General features: G+C 45.6%; 1 protein-coding gene across 4 annotated transcripts in view; it reads left to right on the plus strand.

The window, feature by feature from the left end:
* Positions 1 to 16,266, plus strand: part of NDRG3 (NDRG family member 3) — a 104,926-nt gene that overhangs the window by 737 nt on the left and 87,923 nt on the right. The gene's annotated exons all lie outside the window — the stretch shown is intronic.

Here is a 16,266-nt window from a genome sequence, read left to right on the forward strand (position 1 = left end):
GCCTTGCCCGCCTGCATCCCCCCGGCCCCGGGGAGACCGGCCGTCTGCCTTTCCTGGCCGCGGGGAGAGCGGGGCTGGGCTGGCCGGCTGGGCTTGGAGGTGACAGGGCAGATTTGGCCAGCGCTCGCCTCACCCTGGGCTGATGGCTCTGCTCCAACGCTGGGCTCGAGCGTTTCCGATCCAGATGAAGTAAGAGAAAGAGCATTGACGTGGTGCCTCCCATGACTTAAAGCTCCAAGTGAACAGCTATAAAAACATGTGAATGATTCTCCCCCAAAATAACTAGCTCCAACTGTCTTTTTTTCTGTAAGCAAATCCTCCTCCATATTTCAAAGACGCCTTCTCTGTGAAGCCTTCCCTGCTTGATTTTCCCGATTAGAGTTATGCGTGCACTCCCACCAAACAGCCTTAGCGTCGCTCTTTGCTTAGAACCGTTAGCCCTTGGAGGCGTGGGCCCCTTTGCTGTCCCAATGCATGACTCTGGCAGATGCTGGGTGAAGTCTTAGTGGATCTCCTGCTCCTTTTCAAGTTCTCCTGCTGCCCTTCTGATCTTCCTCCTTGCCCTTCAGAGTCTCTTTGCTGTCCCTTCCTTTAGATTCAGCTTCTGGTCATCACTTGCCACTCAAAGGCTACTATCCACCTTGTTTTTGAAAATTTACATCAAGAAATCCTTTGATCCCCAACAGTGGAGTTGGTGTATGCAGTTTGCATGTACAGGGCAGTTTTTATTTGTATGTGGCAGCAGGGTAGCCTGAGGCTTACAACCTTTTAATCTAGCCCAGAGTGCACGAGAGATTTTTTTTTTTTTGAGTTGTAGTTTTACCCTGTTGCCCAGGCTGGAGTGCAGTGGCATGCCCACAACCACCACAGCCTCCACCTGTTGGACTCAGGTGATCCTTACATCTCAGTCTTCCAAGTAGTTGGTACTAGTCTCGCACCACCACACCTGAGTTGTTGTTTTTTTTAATTGTAGAGATGAGAACTCGCCAAGTTGCCTAAGCTGGTCTCAACCCCCTGGGCTCAGGCAGTCCTCTTGCTTCAGCCTCCCAAAGTGCAGGGATTACAGGCTTGAGCCACCACACCCAACCAGAGATTCATCTTTACATTCTTTTCTTATGTGGCTGACTGTTCCTGGTGATATTAGAGGAATCACAATTTTTACTGTATGTTATTACATGGAATTTATAATAATAAATATTCAAAAAGACCCTTTGGGGGACAGCAGATATGTGCATGGGTCCTCTATATAAATGAAGCCGCTGAAAGAGTTTTTCTAAATAAACTCCTGCAAATGCATTGAACTGTTATTATGTATAAGGCATGGTATGGTGCTGGGTATGGTGGAAGATTCACAGTTGCTCAGACTGTCATGGTTCCTATTGAAAGAGCTTACTAGCTAATTAGGAAACACTGTATATAACTGTACTCAAATCAAGTTTAAAATTCCCACATTAGTGTTACAAGCAAAGCAGTTTTAGAGTATACTGAAATGAGATATTCCAAGATAAAACATTTCATAAAATCATATGTTATTCAAGCTAAAAGGAAGCATTGAATCATTGAGTCCAACCTTTTCAGTTTTATAGACATCATTCTGAGAAACGAACTTGCTCAAGGTCACAGAACTGGGTCTACAAGTTGAAATCTAGACTTTATATCCATTGTAAAGGTTTATCAATATTTTTTTCTCTTAGGGAATTCGTCCTTAAAGATATTAACCAGCAACTCTATTAAAATTCCAGTTATGTGCTTAGGACGGGGGTAGGGGAAGAGATTAAAGCACATGATTCATGTCTTCAAAGAGGTTATGGTTTTCTGGGGAAGAGTAAGGAACTGTTCTCTAACATTGAAGACAGTGTATACCTAATTGTTAAATTGTGTGATAGAGGGACTGGGTATGTCACAGGAGTTGAGGAAAGGGGATAAGAAGAATCAGTATGGACTCTGGTGAGACCACTTTGAGGAGTTAGGACTTTCTGGGCTTTGACAGAGGATATGATCAGAATTAATGAAAATGTCAAGGAAAATATTTTGAAGCAGAGGTGATAAGACAAGATAGCAATGCCTGCCATGTTTAGGGGATGGTTAAAAAAAAAAAACCAAAAAACAGCTTGACAGGATTAGAGTAGTGGTTTTCATCCTTTAGTATAAATCAGAGTCACCTGGAGATCTCTCTTTCTCTCTTTCTTTTTTTCTTTCTTTCATCAGTAGCTTTAGGCGGTACAAATAGTTCTTGGTTACATGGTCATATAGTGGCAAAAAAGTCTGGGCTTTAAGTACCCAATTTACTAAAACTCGTATTAGCTGGGTTTCGCCTCCAGAGTTCCTGATTCAGTAGGTCTGGAGTGGGATCCAAGAATTTGCTGTTCTAACAGGTTCCCAGATGATGCTGATGCTGCAAGCCTAAGGACAGCATTTTGAGAACCACTGAATTAGAAGATTGAGAAGCTAGAATCAGAAATTGTCATAGAACTTGTTCCAAAGAAGTATATGCACTGGGCACATTGGCTCATGCTTATAATCTCAGCACTTTGGGAGGCAGAGGTGAGAGGATTGCCTGAGCCCACAGGTTTGACACCAGCCTGGGCAATTTGGCAAGACCTGGGGAAAAGTAAGGAACTGTTCTCTAACATCGAAGACAGTGTATACCTAATTGTTAAATTGTGTGACAGAGGTACTGGGTATGTCACAGGAGTATATATCTTGGTATATATATTGGTATATATCTTTCTAGAATTCTCCTATGCTAGCATACACCCTACACTTCTTCCTTTTTTTTGAGTCAGTGTCTCACTGTCATTCACGCTGGAATGCAGTGGCACGCTCATGGCCACCGCAGCCTCAACCTGTTGGGCTCAGGTGATCTTTCCGCCTCAGCCTTCTAAGTAGCTGGAACTACAGGTGCATGCCACCACACCTGGCTAATTTTTTAAATTTATTGTAGAGACAAAGTCTTACCAAGTTGCCCAGGCTGGTCTTGAACCCTGGACTCAGTCAGTCCTCTGATCTCTACCTCCCAAAGTGCTGGGATTACAGGCATGAGCCATTGTGCCCAACCATGCTTTTGTGTTTTAAAAAGAAAAAACAAATAAGAGTGTTTTTTTTGAAGACACATACTAAAATATTTATGGATTAAAAAGAGCTTACTAAAGCAATCTAATGTAATACAGCAAACGTTTTTAGATTGTCTGCTTTATGCCAGATGCTGCTAGCTTACAAAGCCTTTGCTAAAGCTTGCAGTCTGGTGATGGTGATCAAGATGGGCAGCTTTACTTAATATCATGTGAGCTAAGAGCAGGGACCAGGGTCTAGCTCTGCTTGGGTGATCATAGGCATTTGGTAAATGATGAATGAATGAGCAAATTCAGGCAAGAAGTGACAACAGTAGGGGGGAAAAAAGGCCAAATGGGAAATTGTGGAAGAAAATGGGCAAGCCTGGATAGGGATGGTGGAAAGAAGGCATACATCAAAAAGGATTTTCTTGTCCAAAGTTTGATAACATTTTGGGTTCAGCAAGGCATGGTGGCTCATGCCTGTAATCCCAGCATTTTGGGATGCTGAGGTGAGAGGATTCCCTGAGCCCAAGAGTTTGAGACTAGCCTGGGCAACTTGGCAAAACCTCATCTCTACAATAAATCAACAAATTTAAGAAAAAAAAGAAAAAAATACAGTAGAATAGGCAATGTGATTTTTAAAAAAATTTCATTTACCAACCAGGTACAGTGGTTCATGTCTATAGTCCCAGCCCTTTGGGAGGGCGAGGTGAAAGGATTGCCTGAGCCCACAGGTTTGAGACCAGCCTGGGCAATTTGGTGAGACCTCATCTCTACAATAAATCAAGAAAAATTAGCTGGGCATAGTGATGTGTGCCTGTAGTTCCAACTACTTGGAAGGCTGAGGTGGAAGGATCTCCTGAGACTCCAACTCAAAAACAAAAATTAATTATTAAAAATAAAAATAAAAATTTCATTTACCAAAGAAAAAACTGAAACCTGGCAAATATTCATACTAAGCTAGGTAAGTTTTTGTGTGCTAGTTGCAATCAGTCACTTAAAAAGGAGGAAGGGGTCTTTCAGCATAGACAACTTGACATTCAGTTCTGCTATAAAACCAAAATGTTTGTTTTGTTTTTTGAGTTGGAGTCTCACTCTGTCGCCCAGGCTGGAGTGCAGTGGCACACTCCTGGCCACCGCAGCCTTGACTGAGCTCCAGCAATCCTTCTGCCTCAGCCTTCCAAGTAGCCGGAACTACAGGCGTGTGCTACCATGCCCAGCTAATTTTTGATTTATTGTTGAGACAGGTCTTGCCAAGTTGCCCAGGCGGGTCTCAAACCCGCAGGCTCAGGCAATCCACTTGCCTTGGCCTCCCAGAGTGCTGGGATTACAGGCAGAGCCACTGAGCCCGGCCTGCAGTATCTTTTTAAAGATGATGCTGTTTCAAGTTTTGGGGGGCAATATCCATCATTTTGGGGGAACTACTAGTATGAGGGCCTAAAAATATATATGATGCCGGGTGGTGTGGTATAGTTGTTTGTGAATTCTTTACTCCACTACAGAAAATAATTTCAGAGCAAGCCCAAAGTATAGTTTAAGACAAGATTTTATTAGAAAGAAAAGACACTTCTAATTATCTAAGGTATGCCTGCCTGCAAGAAGCTTATCTGTTTATCACCAAGCTATGCTAGCTACCCTGCTCACATAAACCCATTAAAAACCACTTGTTGGCTCAAGCCTGTAATCCCAGCACTTTGGGAGGCCGAGGCAAGAGGATTGCCTGAGCCCAGGGATTCAAGACCAGCCTGGGCAACTTGGTGAGACCTCGTCTCTACAATAAATTTTTTTAAAAAATTAGCTAGGCATGGTGGCACGCACCTGTTGTTCCAGCTACTTGGAAGGGTGAAGCTGAAGGATTGCCTGAATCCAGCAGGGTAACAGAATGAGACTCCAACTAAAAAAAAAAAAAACAAAACAAAAAACCACTTGTAGCCTTCTAGCGGGAAAAATTGTTTATAGCGGTCTGAATGTAGACTACTCAGTCTCACATCCTTGCTTTGCCATTTAATAGCTGGGTAGCCTTTGGCAAATTATGAAACCTCTCCAAGCCTCAGTTTCTTCATCTGTAAAATGGTAAGGATTATAGTACCTAGCTTATACGTGTGTTGGGAAATAAAATGAAATAATGAATGGATAAAGTGCTTATCATGGTACCTGCATAGTGTAAGTGCGCACCATTCGAGGGCTCTTTTTTGTCCTTTACCTCACTCAGGCTGTCTTAAAGAACAGATTGTTTCCTGGGATTGCTCTAGGCAGGAACCTGGAGCCCATCCAAGAGTATACATCAGGGCCTTGCCAGCAGTAGCTTTCCTGGTGTCCTGAGCTACATCCTTTAAGAGTGGAAGGCATAGGGTTGTGTTTCTGTTTTTAAAGTTATCTTGGCTATTAGAACTTCAGCTGGTTAATGAGAGTAACAAGAAGGCCCGTAGATGGGAGTTGCATTTTTTTTTTTTCAGTAGAAACTCACTCTGTCATCCAGAATGGAGTGCAGTGGTACATTTATAACCACTGCAGACTCGACCTGGTGGGCTCAGGTGATCTTTTCACCTCAGCCTTCCAAATAGCTGGAACCACAGGCACACGCCACCACTCCCGGCTAATTTTTTAATTTATTGTAAAGACAAGTCTTGCCAAGTTGCTCATGCTGGTCTTGAACCCCTGTACTCAGGCAATCTTCTTGCCTCAGCCTCCCAAAATGCAGGGATTACAGACATGAGCCACAGTGCCTGGCTCAGTTGCTTTGTTTAACAGTTATTTCTACTAGGACCCTGGAGTGACTCTGATTTCAGCTTGGTAGGCTCTACAAATTCCCAGTTTACCATCTGTTGCCAGAACCCTGGAGTGATACTGTAGGAAGGTGGGCCTGTTATAAAGGGTCCTGCCCTTTTCCTTTCTGGAGAATACAAAGAGGCCGGGCGTAGTGGCTCATGCCTATAATCCCAGCACTTTGGGAAGCCGAGGTGAGAGGATTGCCTGAGCCCATGGGTTTGAGAACAACTTGGGCAACTTGGCAAGACCTCATTTCTGTGTAAATCAAGAAAAATTAGCCAGGCATGGTGGTGCATGCCTGTTGTTTCAACCACTTGGAAGGCTGAGGTGGAAGGATCGCCTGAGCCCAGCAAGTTGAGGTTGTGGTGGCCATGAACGTGCCACCGTACTCCAGCCTGGGTGACAGAGTGAGACTCCAACTCAAAACAACAACAACAACAAAAAGAAAATATAATGAGTGTGAATGGTCCTTACCCAGGGCTGAAGACTACCAGGGTATTTATGTAACAGTGAGGATCTTTGAGCATACTTCAGCAGCTTCCCACCTTTTAGCTTATGTAGATAGGAGAATAACATCATGGAGAGTTTTCTGGTGAAGAGGTACACAGACTTTCCTTTATGCAGTGGAAATTCTCATTGAGCTGTGTTTTAAAAAGACTTTGTTTCAGCCGGGCTCGGTGGCTCAGCCTGTAATCCCGTGCTTTGGGAGGCTGAGGTGAGTGGATTGCCTGAGCCCACGGGTTCAAGACCAACCTGGGTAACATGGCGAGACCTCGTCTCTACAATAAATCCAAAAATTAGCTGGGCGTGGTGGTGCCCATCTGTGGTTCCAGCTACTAGAAAGGCTGAAGTAGAAGGATCATCTGAGCCCAGCAGGTCAAGGCTGTGGTGGCAGTGAGCGTGCCACTGCACTCCTGCCTGGGCGACAGAGTGAGACTACAGCTCATAAATAAATAAACAAACTTGGTCATCTTGTCAGGAAGTTATCTTAGCTACACTTAGAAAGACTTGGGGCCGGGCTTGTGGCTTAGCCTGTAATCCTGCGCCTTGGGAGGCTGAAGTGAGTGGATTGCCTGAGCCCACGGGTTCGGGACCCATGTGGGCAACCTGGTGAGACCTCATCTCTACAATAAATCAAAAAATTAGCTAGGTGTGGTAGCACGCACCTGTAGTTTCAGCTACTTGGTAGGCTGAGGCGGAAAGATCACTGGAACTCAGCAAGTTGAGGCTGCGGTGACTGGGAGCAGCCACTGCACTCCAGTCTGGGCGACAGAGCGAGACTCCAACTCAAAAAAAAGAAAAGAAATATATATATCTTTGCCGGGCTCGGTGGCTCAGCCTGTAATCCTGCGCATTTTAGGAGGCTGAGGTGAGCGGATTGCCTGAGCCCGTGGGTTCGAGACCCGCCTGGTCAACTTGGCGAGAACTCATCTCCACAATAAAATAAAAAATTAGCCACGTGTGGTAGCGCGCACCTGTAGTTCCAGCTACTTGGAAGGCTGAGGCAGAAGGATTGCTGGAGCCCAGCTGGTCAAGGCTGCGGTGGCCGGGAGCGGCCACTGCACTCCTGTCTGAGCGACAGAGTGAGACTCCAACTCAAAAATAAATTAAATAGCCAGGCTGGTGGCTCAGCCTGTAATCCCACGCCTTTGGGAGACTGAGGTGAGTGGATTGCCTGAGCCTGCAGGTTCGAGACCCGCCTGGGCCGCGAGACCTCATCTCTACAATAAATCAAAAAGTCAGGTGGGCGTGGTAGCGCGCGCCCATAGTTCCAGCTACTTGGAAGACTGAGGCGGAAGGATCACCGGAGCCCAGCAGGTCGAGGCTGCGGTGGCCGGAAGCAGCCACTGCACTCCAGTCTGGGCGACAGAGTGAGACTCCAACTCAAAAAAAATAAATTAAATAAATAAATAAAAAAGAAAAAGAAAGACCTGGGGAGCTTTGGAGAGTATCAGTGCCCTGGCCCCAACCTTAAAGGTCTAATTTATTGGGCTACTGTAGGGTCCAAGAATTGTTTTTAAAACTCCTCAGATAATTTTTTTTTTTTTTTTCCAGTAGAAGTCTCACTCTGTTGCCCCGGCTGGAAGACAGTGGCATGCTCACTGCCACAGCAGTCTCGGCCTGCTGGGTTCAGGTGATCCTTCAGCTCAGCCTTCCAAGTAGCTGGAACTACAGGTGTGTACCACCACATCTGGCTAGTTTTTTTATTTATTGTAGAGATGAGGTCTTGTCATGTTACCCAGGCTGGTCTTGAATCTGTGGGCTCAGGCAATCCTCTCACCTTGGCCTCCCAAAGTGCAGGAAGTACAGGTATGAACCACCACATCCGGTCTCAGGTAATTCTCATATGTAGCTAGGACTAAGACCCACTAATGTACAGCAGTGCCCTCATCCTCCCATGAGAAAAGAGGCTAAGAAAATTCACACAGCCAGCAAGGTATGGGGCTGGAACTAACATCTGGACTCCTCGCCCAAGCTTTGAAAGAGATCCCAGAGTACTGGGCTTAATTCCATACTTCAGTCTATAAGATGCACAATCATCTGATGACTTGGCTCTTAAGTTTTGTCAGGATTAAAGCCTGAATTAATCTGACCATATTGACTTAAGCATCTCCTCAAGTGTCTAGGGTAATAGATGTTGGTTTCATTGCTGTCTCTTGGGGGCCCTTAGGAAAGCAAAGTATCTCAAGAGACTCTCCCAGGAAGCCAGATAAACAAGTCAAACCACCAAGCTCCATGGAAGAAATAAAGCCTTTTTATTTATTTATTTTTATTTTATTTTATTTTTTTGAGTTAGAGTCTCACTCTGTTGCCCAGACTGGAGTGCAGTGGCTGCTCCCAGCCACCGCAACCTCGACCTGCTGGGCTCTGGCGATCCTTCCGCCTCAGCCTTCCGAGTAGCTGGAACTACAGGTGCGCGCTACCACACCCGGCTCATTTTTTTATTTATTGTAGAGATGAGGTCTCGCCAAGTTGGCCAGACGGGTCTCGAACCCGGGGGCTCAGACAATTCACTCACCTCAGCCTCCCAAAGCGTGCAGGATTACGTGCTGAGTCACCGAGCCTGGCAAAGATATATATATATTGAGTTGGAGTCTCACTCTGTCACCCAGACTGGAGTGCAATGGCCGCTCCCAGCCACCGCAGCCTCGACCTGCTGAGCTCTGGTGATCCTTCCGCCTCAGCCTTCCAAGGAGCTGGAACTACAGGCGTGCGCTACCACACCCGGCTAATTTTTTGATTTATTGTAGAGATGAGGTCTCACCAGGTTGCCCAGGTGAGTCTTGAGCCCACGCGCTCAGGCAATCCACTCACCTCAGCCTCCCAAGGCGCAGGATTACAGGCTGAGCCAACCAAGCCCGGCCCCAGGTCTTTCTAAGTGTAGCTAAGATAACTTCCTGACAAGATGACCAAGTTTGTTTATTTACTTATGAACTGTAGTCTCACTCTGTCGCCCAGGCTGGAGTGCAGTGGCACGCTCACTGCCACCACAGCCTCGACCTGCTGGGCTCAGATGATCCTTCTACTTCAGCCTTTCTAGTAGCTGGAACCACAGATGGGCACCATCACTCCCAGCTAATTTTTGGATTTATTGTAGAGACAAGGTCTTGCCATGTTACCCAAGTTGGTCTCAAACCTGTGGACTCAGGCAATCCTGTTACCTTGGCCTCCCAAAGTGCTGGGATTACGGGTGTGAGCCACTGTGCCTGATGATCAGTTTTAAACAACTGAAAATTAAACTTCTGTGTCTTTATGTTCCTCAGAAACCATCAGGTGTCGTCTGTACAGTAAAGTTCTGTTCAGCTGCTCTGCATTCTGACTTAGCTTAGTTCTGCAGCTTGTCTTCATTCTTAGTTACATTGTTCTTGGTGTCTCTTGAATATATTTTGTACATTTCTTTCTTTTCCAGCCTAGATGTCATCAGGTGAAATGTGTTCTCCTCCCTTCCAGCTGTTCAAAACATATCCCTTCAGAGTCCTTCAGTCTCACCTCACTTGGGAATCTCCTGATTATCCTAGTACTTAGTTATTTCTCCCTCCTCTGCACTGGTTCCAAGTTTCATTTAGCTCTGAGTATATGTTCCAAACGCTAGATGCACTATGGACGTGGTAACTCAAGCAACATTCTGTCCTCTGAGAAAGGTGGAACACATGGAAATACAGGTTGAATACTCCTTATCCAGGATGCTTAGGCCCAGATGTGTTCCAGGTTTTGGAGTTTTTCGGATTTGGGAATATTTATATTATACTTAGCAGCTGAATATTCCTAGTTCGAAAATCCAAAATCCAAATTGCTCTGATGAGGATTTCCTTTAAGTATCATGTTGGTGTTCAAAAAGTTTTAGACTTTGGATTTTCAGATTAGAGATGCTCAGCTGCTGGGCTCAGTGGCTCAGCCTATAATCAGGTGAGTGGATTGCCTGAGCCCGTGGGTTCGAGACCCGCCTGGGCCGGGAGACCTCATCTCTACAATAAATCAAAAAATCAACCGGGCGTGGTAGTGCATGCCTGTAATTCCGGCTACTTGGAAGGCTGAGGCAGAAGGATCGCCGGAGCCCAGCAGGTCGAGGCTGCGGTGGCCGGGAGCGGCCACTGCCCTCCAGGCTGGGCGACCGAGTGAGACTCCAACTCAAAAAAAATTTAAAAAAAAAGGAGAGATGCTCAGCCTATGGCACTGGTATGACTTGTATACCATTAAACATGTGTGGTATCTTTTATTGTTGACTGTTTCATTATGTGTGTATATCTTGTAAGCATTAGTTGATGGATAGTGATCCATAACCTGACCCCAGCTGTCATTTTTACCGTAATGTCCTATTTCCAACAGGAACCCTCTGCTGTTTACAAACTGGAACATTCTCCAGCAGACCTTATGCTTTCTTATCTCCTTGTCTTTAAGTTATCTTCCCTTTCTGGAATTTATTTTATTATTCTCTCCTCACCTACAGGAATTTTATATGTTCTTCACAGTGCAGTTCAAATATTCCCTGCTTCATGACACTTTTTTCAGCACCCACAACCTGTTTTCACTGACCTATTTCCCTAAACCTCTGTAACGTTTAGAGCAATGATTCTCAATTGGGAGTGATTTTGTCCCTCAGAGAACATTTGGCATTGTCTAGAGACATTTTTTGGTTGTTACAATTGTTGGGGAAGGATGCTGCTCGCCCTTAGTTGTAGAGGCCAGCAATACCGCTACTCATTCTGCAGTGCACAGGACAGTCTTCCCACAACAGAGCTATCCAGCCTAAAATGTCAGTTACACCCAGGCTGAGAAACTGCCATTGATTTTGTCCAGTTTATAGGCTTGTGTGTATAGTGCCTTGAGCTATAGTGATGTTTATACACTTTATTTCCCCTACTCAAGTTAATAAGTGAAAACTAACTTTAGTCCCAAGTCTGTGCTTTCTTGTTATTTACTGCACATCAAAGTTTAATTCTAGAGTCTATGACCTGATCCTAACTGCTCAACTGGCAATAAAGAAGTCCTCATTGTGGGAATAGGTGTGGTGAGGAAGTCCTCTGAATTCTTCTCATTTACTCTTTTTTTCATCCCAGCTCTTTTCATCTGTGATGACCCGACAGACGGTGTGATATAGGATATAGAGTGAGTGTTTGGGATCAGAATAGCTGGGCTTCACTTCCAGCTGTGCCATTTATTAGTTATGGTATTGATGCCAGATGTGGCATGGTGTAAAACTCATGAATTCTTTGGATCCTGAAATGATTTTCAGAGCAGCCAGCAAGGTTTTAAAACAGAGTTTATTAGTGAGAAGAAGAGAGGGAAAGAGGAAGATTCATGCCAGGAAGACCTGACATGGATGAGTCTTTTACTCTTAACTAAAAGCTAGATCTATTTTTCTTTTTTTTTTTTTTTTGAGTTGGAGTCTCTCACTCTGTCACCCAGGCTGGAATGCAGTGGCAAGCTCACAGCCACCGCAACCTCAACCTTCTAGGCTGAGGTGAGCCTTCCGCCTTAGCTTTCTGAGTAGCTGGAATCAGAAGTGTGCACCACCATGCCCAGCTAATTTTTTTTAATTTTATTTTATTATAGGGATGAGATCTCACCAAGTTGCCCAGACGGTCTCGAACCCCTGGACTCAGGCATCCTCTCGTTTCTGCTTCCCAGAGTTCTGGGATTACATGTGTGAGCCACTGTGCCTGGCCTCTTTCTTTTTTTTTTTGGTGGAGTTTCACTGCTGCCCAGGCTGGAGTGGAGTGGCACACTCACGGCCAGCGCAGCCTTGACCTGCTGGGCTCAGGCGACCCTTCTACCTCAGGCTTTCAAGTAACTAGAACTGCAGGTGTGTGCCACCACACCCAGGAAATTTTTTTTTTTTGAGTCGAAGTCTCACTCTGTCGCCCAGGCTGGAGTACAGTGGCACGCTAATGGCCACTGCAGCCTCGATCTCCTGGGCTCAGGCGATCCTTCCACCTCAGCCTTACAAGTGGCTGGAACAACAGATGTGCGCCACCGTGACTGGCTAATATTTTGATTTATTGTAGAGATGAGGTCTCACCAAGTTGCCCAGGCTGGTCTCGAACTCCTGGACTCAGGCAATCCTCTCGCCTTGGCCTCTCAAAGTGCTGGGATTACAGGTGTGAGCCACATGCCTGGCTAACTTTTTGATTTATTGTAGAGAGGAGGTCTCCCCAAGTTCAGGCTGGTCACAAACTCTGGGCTTAGGCTGTCCTCCCATCTTGGCCTCCCAAAGTGTTGGAATTACAGGTGTGAGCCACTGCACCTGGCCTAGATATATTTTCACAATAATTGATATGCTAAAGAGGGTGGCACACAGGTAATGCTGCAGAGAGGTTGTCATTTTTCCATCTCTGATGGGAGGAGGGATGGACTTTTTCAGAATAACTTTTTGCCTTTGTAGGAGACTTGTCAGTCTTTGAATGCGCAAGTTCATTAACTATCATTTCTAGGGTTTTGATTAGATCGGGAGTGGGGTTGAGTCTTTTACTTTCAAGAGGGAACCTGAAGGACTTTTATTGATTATCAGGCTGAACCATGAGCTAAAAGGTCAGGCTATCCCATTACATCTGATGGGATTTTCTTTTCTTATTCTTTTTTTTTTTTCTGAGTTGGAGTCTCTCTCAATTGCCCAGGCTGGAGTGCAGTGACATGCTCACAGTCACCCCAGCATTGACCTGCTGGGCTCTGGCGATCCTTCTGCCTCAGCCTTCCAAGTAGCCGGAAATATAGGCGCGTACTACCACACCCAGCTAACTTTTTATTTATTGTAGGAACGAGGTCTTGCCAGGTTGCCTGGGCTGATCTTGGACCCACAGGCTTAGGCAATTCACTCACCTCAGCCTCCCAAAGTGCTAAGATTACAGGCTGAGCCACCTGGGATTTTCTTTTGATTGGACAAGAGGTTGGGGTGGACTGGCAGTCCACATTCCAGCCTGACCTGCTTGCAATAAGAATGTATTAAGAAAAATGTTTGTGCCTATAATCCCAGCATTTTTGGAGGCTGAGGTGAGACGATTGCCTGAGCCCATGATTTTGAGACCAGCCTGGGCAACTTGACAAGACCTCATCTCTATAATAAACCAAAAAAATTAGCCATGCATGGTGGCACATGCCTGTAGTTCCAGCTACTTGGAAGACTGAGGCAGAAGGATCACCTGAGCCCAGTAGATAGAGGCTGCAGTGGCCATGAGTGTATCACTGCACTCCACCCCGGGTGACAGAGTGAGACTCCAACTCAAAAAAAAGGAGAGAAAAAAATGTCTGAACACTTCCTAAAACCTGCCTATAAGAATTTTGTCCTATTGGCCGGGTTCAGTGGCTCAGCCTGTAATCCCAGCATTTTGGGATGCCAAGGTGAGTGGATTGCCAGAGCCCATGGGTTCGAGATCATCCCGGGCAACTTGGCAAGACCTTGTCTCTACAATAAAAATAAAAATAAAATTAGCTGGACATGGTAGCAGGCACCTGTAGTTCCGGCTACTTGGAAGACAGGCGGAAGGATTGCCTGAGCCCAGCAGGTTGTCACTGGGGTGGCCGTGAGCATGCCACTGCACTCCAGCCTGGGCAACAGAGTGAGATTCCAACTCAAAAAAAAAAAAAAGAAGAGAACAGTTTGCAAAAGCCTAGCTGAAAGATGACAGTCTGTCAGGCTACTGAAATAACAAAATGTTTTTTAAAAAAAAGGAAGGGGGAGATCTGGAATATAAAGTTGGTAAAAATAATACAAGTTCAGAGAAAAGTCAGATTTTGTCAAGGTTTCTAGTTAGGGGGATAAAAGAATGATGGCACAATGAATGGAAATCAGTGAGCTGAGAAAGAGTAACAGAGAAATTGATTTAAAAAAAAAAAAAAAAAAACCCGGGCACAGAGACTCAGGTTTGTAATCCCAGCACTTTGAGAGGCCGAGGCAAGAGGATTTCCTGAGCCTAGGAGTTCAAGACCAGCCTGGGGAACTTGATGAGGCTTCGTCTCTACAATAAAATAAAATAAAAAATTAGCTGGCTGAGCCAGGCTCGGTGGCTCAGCCTGTAATCCCACGCCTTTGGGAGACTGAGGTGAGTGGATTACCTGAGCCCGCGGGTTCGAGACCCACCTGGACAGGCGAGACCTCATCTCTACAATAAATAAAAAAATTAGCTGGGCGTGGTAGCGTGCACATGTAATTCTGGCTACTCGGAAGGCTGAGGTGGAAGGATCGCCAGAGCCCAGCAGGTCGAGGCTGTGGTGGCCGGGAGCGGCCACTGCACTCCAGTCTGGGCGACGGAGTGAGACTCCAACTCAAAAAAAAAAAAAAAAAAATTAACTGGCCATGGTAGTGCATGTCTGTAGTTCTGGCTACTTGGAAGACTGAGGTGGAAGGATCGCGGGGGCCCAGTGGGTTGATGCTGGGGTGGCCATGAGTGTGCCACTGCACTCTAGCCTGGGCAAATAAGAGTGGGACTCCAACTAAAAAAAAAAAACCAAAAAACAAAAGCCAGTTTGAGTCAGGAATCCAAAAGCGAGCCAAGTGCAGGTAGGAGTGGAAACTAGTGAGACCAATCTGTAAGGTAACACCAAAACAGAGTTGAGTAGTAGCTGCATGCCCTGGGGTCTTCTGAAGGACAACTCAGAGATTGAAAAGAAAGAACAAGTAATAGACTAAGAAAAAATATTCAGAAATGCTAGTAGAAAAGCAGAAATACAAGTCAAAGAAGTCAAAGGAGAAGAAAGATTTACATAGTAGGAGAGGAAACTTGTCAAATGCTGAAGAAGAAAGAAGGATGAAGACTAAGAAAGGGCCATTAATTTTTGACAGTAAAAGTCAATAGTATTAAAATATAAGAAAAATGAGGTTTGGTTCTCCATGTTGAAAAATCCATGACTATGTAGGTCACCTTTTAGAAATATAGACATTATCAGCCGGGCTTGGTGGCTCAGCCTGTAATCCTGTGCCTTTGGGAGGCTGAGGTTGAGTGGATTGCCTGAGCCCACGGGTTCGAGACCTCATCTCTACAATAAATCAAAAATCAGCCGGGCGTGGTTGTGCGCGCCTGTAATTCCAGCTACTCAGAAGGCTGAGGCGGAAGGATCACTGGAGCCCAGCAGGTTGAGGCTGCGGTGGCCGGGAGCGGCCACTACACTCCAGTCTGGACAACAGAGTGAGACGCCAACTCAAAAAAAAAAGAAATATAGACATTGGGGCTAGGTGCAGCAGCTCATACCTGTAATCCCAACACTGTGGAAGACTGAGGCAAACAAATCGGCCAGGAATTTGAGACCAGCCTGGGCAACATAGTGAGGCCTTATATCTACCAAAAAAATAAAAAATTAGCCAGGCATTGTGGTGTGCACCTGTAGTCCCAGCTACTTGGGAGACTGAGGCAGAAATATTGAGGCTGTGGTAAGCCATGATGGTGCCACTGTACTCTAACCTGGGCAACAAAATGAGAATCTGACTAAAAAAAAAAAAATGAAAGAAAGAAATATAGAAGCTAACATTTCTGAATTGAAGTACAAGCAAACTTGTTACTAGGAGACCAGGAGAGAGAGACAGAGGGGATCAGCACTAGGAAGGCTTTTAAAAATAATCAAGACCAGTAACTTTTAAGTTTTGCACCAAAACTCTGAAATAGAACAAGTGCTCAATAGGTTAGCCGGGTGTGGTGGCTTACACTGGTAATCTCAGCACTTTGGGAGGAGGAGGTAAGAAGATTGCCTGAATCCAGGGGTTCAAGACCAGCTTGAACTTGGTGAGACCTCATCTCTGCAATAAATCAAAAAATTAGAGCAGCATGGTGACGCACACCTGTAGTTCCAGCTACTTAAAAGACTGAGGCAGCCAGGCTCGGTGGCCCAGCCTGTAATCCCGCACTTTGGGAGGCTGAGGTGAGTGAATTGCCTGATCCTGCGGGTTCAAGACCCTCCTGGGCAACTTGGCAAGACCTCATCTCTACAATAAATCAAAAAATTAGCCGGGTGTGGT

This window comes from Carlito syrichta, unplaced genomic scaffold (genome assembly GCF_000164805.1).
Source record: "Carlito syrichta isolate Samal-C Ts95f unplaced genomic scaffold, Tarsius_syrichta-2.0.1 Scaffold242717, whole genome shotgun sequence".
In the NCBI taxonomy this organism is placed as follows: Eukaryota; Metazoa; Chordata; class Mammalia; order Primates; family Tarsiidae; genus Carlito; species Carlito syrichta.